Raw genomic sequence first — 7444 nt, forward strand, 5'->3', positions numbered from 1 at the left:
CCCCACCTCAAGGCCCCATGTCCTCCTGGGCCTCTCAGGTGGCTTTCCCTTCTTGGTTGGCCCCACCAGCTGGATCACCCCCATGGACCACCTGCTTCAGCTCACTGCAGGCTCCGCCTCCCAGCTTCAAGCAATTATCTGGCCTCAGCCTTCCAAGCAACTGGGACTACAGGTGTGTGCCACTGCATCCGGCTAATTTTTGTATTTTTAGTAGAGACTGGGTTTAACCATGTTGGTCGGGCTTATCTTGAACTCCTGACCTCAAGTGATCCACCCACCTCAGCCTCCAAAAGTGCTGGGATTACAGGTGTGAGCCACCGTGCCCGGCCCATCTAACTTATTCTTAATGAAATCCCACTAAAACTATAGCAAAAGGATTTAAAAGTTAATGTGCAAACCCATAAGGAGGGTGAAAAGGCAGACCTGGGAAACTGAGTCATAGTTGGCCAGTGGGAGGAGGAAAGAACCAATGTCATTTACCCTGCTGAATCTTCAAGAGGTACGAGAACAGGCAGGACTAGGGACCTCTGAAGGTGGGGTGAAGTTGAGAAGGGGGAAGTGCTGGGGGCCATCTTGGAGGCTGCTGACCCAAACCACGTGAGCAAATGCAGTGCAGTTACCCAACCCTCTCCCTTTGGTGGGCCCAATGTCTCGCCTACATAGGTGCCCTAATCCAAGTGAGTCCTGGGTTTCCCAAGACTTGGTGTACCCCCTGTCTTTCTCAGAAGGGGCTCTGAACACGCTCAGGGAAGCTGAAGCCATTTTGTGACCTGAGACCCCATTGGAATATCTTATCCTGGAAGCCTTCATCTTGAAGTGGCAATGAGGCTCTGACCTCATTTAACTGGCCTTGTTGATCATACCCAGCTTTTCAAAACTCAGCATTGTTTGGTTAGGTGTATATATAAGTCAGGTGATTAAAAAACAAAACAAACGAAAAAGCCGATTTCAAATGTAAGACAACGATTAACACAAAAGTAGCGCAAGTGATCGCCTGTTTGGGAAGAGAGGAGGATGTCATTGAGGAAGAACTCACGTGGGAACCTGCAGCAGGTTGGACTATGCCCCCGCAAAGATATATTCAAGTCCTAACCCCTATGTATTAGGCTGTTCTTGCATTGATATAAAGAAATACCTGTGACTGGGGTAATTATTTGTTTATTTATTTATTTGAGACAGAGTCTTGCTCTGTTACCCAGGCTGGAGTGTAATGGCAACTCCATCTCTGCTCACTGCAACCTCTCCCTCCCAGCTTCAAGCAATTCTCCTGCCTCAGCCTCCCGAGTAGTGGGGATTACAGGCACGCAACACCACATCCAGCTAATTCTTGTATTTTTCTAGAGGTGGGATTTTGCCATGTTGGCCAGGCTGGTCTTGAACTCCTGACCTCAGGTCATCCACCCGCCTCGGCCTCCCAGAGTGCTGGCATTACAGGCATGAGCCACCGCACCTGGCCTGTTGTTCCCTTCTTTGTGTTCATGAGTTCTCATCATTTTGCTCTGACTTACAAATGAGATCATGTGGTATTTGGTTTTCTAACAAAAGAGGACTTTCTGGGGTCAAGCTTGAATGTTGCAGACAGTAAGTTACAGCAGACAGCAGGGGGTCCTGAGCTTGGTCTCTTCCAAGCTAACATTTCTAGTGATCATGGGCCAGAAAACATCCTCGCCAGCATGACCTCCAAAAGAAGATTAGATGCTGTTCCATCCCAGGGCCAGCAGACTGTGCACCCTCATGGGGAAGATTCTGGACAGGGTAGCTGTCCAGGGTTGGGTTGCTCGGTGTCCCTCAGAAAGTTCTCTAGGAGCCTGCGTGAACTGCAGTTCTGGGGGCTCCTGCATTCCTATACAGAAGGCAGCCAGAGGTTATCTTTATCTGGCCTGATAGGGGGTGCTTTGGGAATAGCTAAGAGTCCCAAATACACCAAAGTGGGCATGATCTGAGCAGCTCACCATCTGCAAGATGCTCACTACAACCTTGGACCTTATCTGGATGTCTGCTGATGACCATGAGGCCAGGAGGGTGGCCTCACCATTGGCCAGAGGCACTCCTTTAAGAAACTGATACAGGCCAGGCATGGTGGCTCATACCTGTAATTCCAGCACTTTGGGAGGCTGAGGCAGGCAGATCACTTGAGGTCAGGAGTTCAGGACCAGCCTGGCCAAAGTGATGAAACCCTATCTCTACTAAAAATACAAAAATTACACAGGTGTGGTGGCATGCACCTGTAATTCCAGCTACTCGGGAGGCTGAGGCATGATAATTGCTTGAACCCCAGAGGCAGAGGTTGCAGTGAACCAAGATCATGCCACCACCCTCCAGCCTGGGTGACAGAGTGAGACTCTCTCAAAAAGAAAAGAAAAGAGCCAGGTGCGGTGGCTGATGCCTGTAATCCCAGGACTTTGGGAGGCTGAGGCGGGTGGATCACGAGGTCAGGAGTTAAGACCAGCCTGGCCAACATGGTGAAACCCCATCTCTACTAAAAATATGAAAAATAGCTGGGCGCGGTGGTGGGCACCTGTAATTCGTCACCTGTAGGCTGAGGCAGGGAATTGCTTGAACCTGGGAGGCGGAGGTTGCAGTGAGCCAAGCTGAGATTGCACCATTGCACTCCAGCCTGGGCAACAAGAGCAAGACTCTGTCTCAAAAAAAAGAAAAAAAGAAAAGAAAAGAAACTGATATAGACCCAGGAGCCTGCAGTAGGGACGGAACCCTCATCCCATCCTGGTGTCATGGGACTTCATCTCGACACGCCTCCTTCAAAACCCTGTTGGCTTATGATAACTGACCTCCCAAGTTAACTTTCCTCTTCTTTTTCTCGTCCAGAGGTAATCAGGACAATGTGAGATTTCCCAGTGATTTTTTTTTCTCCAGTTGGTTTCCTGCCTCGTAGATAGAGGAGATAACAGCCATCCCAGGAATTCTCAATATATGTATATTACTTTAGCTGAGAAAAAAAATGTATAAAGGATGGGAAAGTGAATATTGAGCACCTCATAGTACGATTCTCAACAAATAGATTGGTTCTATAAGAAAAAGTAAGGTCAAAGTGTAAGATAAAAGTACACTCGGAAAAATGACTAGAGATTGGAGAAAATCACTTTATATCTCTTTCTCTTAAAGCTGTGTTAAGTTCTCTTTAATGGAGATTCTGGGAAAAGGATCTAATTCCTTTAAAAGCTGGGCTGCCCTGCAGCTAAAGCCAAGTTGTAAAACTGTTTGGGATGTAGAAAGGTTAGTAAAGAGACAGACTATGTGGCCATTTCTAATAATGCGATGGGAGGGGTGTTTGGAATGGTCTCAATGCTGGCTGCGGAAAGCAATGATCGGAAAAATAACATCACGGGGCTTTTTATATGGCCCACTGGTATCATGATGCAATGTGATTATTTTTCTGACTTTCTGTTTTTACCACAGGAAAAGGAAGAAACGAGGGAATCAGAGGAATGCTCAGATGCCTAATTACCAGTGTTGCTCTCAGATAAATTATAAACAGGCAGTTAAAGATTTCTACTACAGCTAGGAAACAAAACAGCCTTTAAACACTTCAGATGTCAACATGCCCTAATTTTGAAGGCACGAGAGCTGTGTATAACCCCAGAAATAATTTTTCTCCAAGGAATGATTCAGCAAAGTTAAAAAAAAAAAAGTAACTCCCACCTCCCCATTCCTGCGCGCATGGCAGACATCATTAATCAATAAAGGCAGATTTTCTTTTTTTTTTCTTATGGAGCCTATATACTACCCCAGAATTATTCTCAACAATGTGTGCTGAAGAACTACTATAAATGGATCAGAATTGGCATATGAACAGAACCAGCACCTAGAACAACAGTTAAAGTGTAGTCTCTAAAGTTCAGCTCAGCCACTTAAGCATTCAGGTAAGTTTTCTTTTCTTTTCTTTTTATTTTTTTTGAGACTGAGTTTCACTCTTGTTACCAAGGCTGGAGTGCAATGCGTGATCTCGGCTCACTGCAACCTCTGCCTCCTGGGTTCAGGCAATTCTCCTGCCTCAGCCTCCTGAGTAGCTAGGATTATAGGCATGTGCCACCGTGCCCAGCTAATTTTTTGTATTTTTAGTAGAGACGGGGTTTCACCATGTTGACCAAGGTGGTCTCAATCTCTTGACCTCGTGATTCACCTTCCTCGGCCTCCTCAAGTGCTGAGATTACAGGCTTGAGCCACCGTGCCCCGCCAAGTTTTCTTATCTGTAAAATGTAGATGACAAAAGGACCTACCTTATAGTATTGTTGTAAGAATTAACTCACCACACCTAAAGGGTTTGGAGCAGAGACAAATAGTAAATATTCAACAAATAGTATTTAAAATGTTTCTAGAATGAAGAGCTAAAGAAGGTCATTTACTGTTTAACCCTGAAGGAAGTATTAGATTAAGATTTAGAAGCAACTGATGAGTTGAAAATTTATTCAACAAAGATATTTAGCAACTACTATTATTTGCTGAGCTTTGTACAAAGTGCTGGGGAGTCTACATAATATAGGTACCAATATATAAATCTGGGTCAAAGTTAACCTTTTGAGGGGTGCAGTGGCTCACACCTATAATCCCAGCACTTTGGGGGGCCAAGGCGGCAGATCACGAGGTCAGGAGATTGAGACCATCCTGATCGAGACCTGGCCAATATGGAGAAAACCCATCTCTACTAAAAATACAAAAATTAGCCAGGTATGGTGGCCTGTGCCTGCAATCCCAGCTACTTGGGAGGCTGAGACAGGAGAATTGCTTGAATCAGGAAGTCGAAAGTTGTAGTGAGCTGATATTGTGTCACTACACTCCAGCCTGGTGACAAAGCAAGACTTCAGCTTAAAAAAAAAAAAAGAAAAACAAACAACTTTTTTAAAAATTTTGAGACAGGGCCTCACTCTCTCACTCAGGCTGAAATGCTGTGGTGTGAACATGGCTCACTGCAGTCCTGACATCCTAAGCTTATGATCCTCCTGCCTTAGCCTCCCAGGTAGCTGGGACTACAGGTGTGCACCATTATGTCTAGCTAGTTTTTATATTTATTGTAGAGATGGGGTTTTGCCATGTTGCCTAAGCTAGTCTTGAACTCCTGAGCTCAAGTGATTGGTCCATTTTGGCCTCCCAAAGTGCTGGGACTACAGGTGTGAGCCACCATACCGAGTCTGGCCTGGCCTCCTTTTAAATGTAATAATATGCTGACAAGTTATTTGTTTATATTCAGTGGTTTTACATAAAATTTCAATTTACTAAAAAAAGGATAATCAGAAGATAAATAACCAGTTAATTAAATATGGAAAGCTACTCAATTTTGTAAATAACCAGGGAAACAGTTAATACAACAATGGGAATGGGGGATGGAAGATTTGAGAAATAGAAGATCAATCTAGACATTTAACATCCAGATATAAAGAAATCTGAGAAGAGGCAATTAAGAGGAGAAAATCATCAAAGAAAGAATATAAAAGTATTTCTAGACCTGAAGGGCAGGTATTTCCAGATAAAGGTCCACTGAAGTCTTTGGCAAAATCAATGAAAAGACCTCCATCAAGGCATATGATCATGATACCTCTGAATCCCATGTAACTGGGGTTCAGAATTCCAGCTTGAATCCCAGGGATAAAAGAAACAAAAACAAAACCCATTGTTGAGGGAGGGCAGGAAACTAATCATATGCAAAGAAACAGGAGGGAAAAATAGCATTAGATATTTAAGCTATAATTTTATACCCAGCCAATCTATCAATCAGATGTGAAAGTAGAACAAATATGTTTTCAGACTGTAATGACTCAAAAAATATTCTTCAGTTAAAGGATAATTTTTTTTTATAAAAAAGGTAAAACCATTATTCTCATACAGAAATTAAACAAACACATTAAATATCTTAATATATAAAGTCGTTATTAATGAAGAAACCAGTAATGAGGTTACAGCCAGTTTAAAGGAGAAGTTAGGTCATGCATGGTAGCTCCCACCTATAATCCTATAATCCCAGCACTTTGGGAGGCCAAGGTGGAAGGATGCTTGAGCCCAGGAGTTTGAGACCAGCCTGGGCAACATAGTGAGGTCTGATCTCTAAAAAAAAAGGAAGAGAAGTTAAAGAAGTACAAATTTATTTAATAATTGATAAATTTGCTGGGTGTGGTGGCTCATGCCTGTAATCCCAGAGCTTTGGGAGGCTGAGGCAGGCAGATCACCTGAAGTCGGGAGTTTGACACCAGCCTGGCCAACGTGGTGAAACCCTGTTTCTATTAAAAATACAGAAATTAGCTGGGTATGGTGGCACACACTTGTAATCCCAGGTATTCAGGAGGCTGAGGCAGGAGAATCACTTGAACTCAGGAAGTGGAGGTTGCAGTGAACTGTGCCATTGCACTCCAGCCTGGGCAATAAGAGCAAAACTCCATCTCAAAAAAAATTGATAAACTTATAAAGGAATTTTGAAACAAATTTGCAAATAGAGATAAACTATTTTTTGTGAGTGGTGGGGAGAGGGATGTGGATTGTTTGTTGCATGTCTGTAGATAAGAATTGGTTGTAAAAAAAAAAAGAAGGGTTTTGCATTGTTGCCAGTTATCTACAATTTACAGAGTTTCAAGGGCAAAGAAAGGGACAATGCCCCATATAATCAGAATTGGAATGCATAGTTTTCCACTGAAACACAAATGCTCCGAGTACACTCCTAAGTAACTTTTGTTAGGACAGTAGTAGAGAATATGCAATCTTTAAAAAAGAAGAGACCTGGGAGCCCTGAGATAGGGTATAAGGTATTCAATACCAGGGTGTGGTGAATCCCAGGACTACAGGAGAGCGTCAGGCCAGAGCCCAGCCAGCCCACACTCCAGGAAGAACGTGCCTCCTAAGAGGGTTCCAGAAAAGGAGAAATTGAACTGCTGTGCTTGAGCATATGGAAACATATCATGGAAAGGCCTTGGCAGACACGTTAAACTTTCTAGGGAACACTAATGATAAGTAATAGGAAATAAAATCAATTTTAAAATGAGGCCATTGGCTGGGTGTGGTGGCTCACACCTGTAATCCCAGATCTTTGGGAGGCTGAGGCAGGTGGATCACCTGAGGTCAGGAGTTCGAGACCAGCCTGGCCAACATGGTGAAACCCATCTCTACTAAAATTACAAAAGTAGCCTGCTATGGTAGTACACCCCTGTGATCCCAGCTACTTGGGAGGCTGAGGCAGGAGAATCTCTTGAACCCGGGAAGTGGAGGTTGTGGTGAGCCCAGATAACATCATTGCACTCCAGCCTGGGCAATAGAGTGAGAATTTGTCTCAAAAAAAAAAAAAAAAAAAAAAAAAGATATTGCTGTAAATGTTCAGTGAAAGAGGAATGGCAGTACAACAATAGCAAACCAAAACAACATCGTGGTTTTATACTGTGTGTCCGACCTACTGATAAGGCACAGCCCCCCAGACATGGTTTGGCTACAACCACAGGTTTCAAAA

The sequence above is a fragment of the Callithrix jacchus genome, chromosome 11 (genome assembly GCF_049354715.1).
Source record: "Callithrix jacchus isolate 240 chromosome 11, calJac240_pri, whole genome shotgun sequence".
In the NCBI taxonomy this organism is placed as follows: Eukaryota; Metazoa; Chordata; class Mammalia; order Primates; family Cebidae; genus Callithrix; species Callithrix jacchus.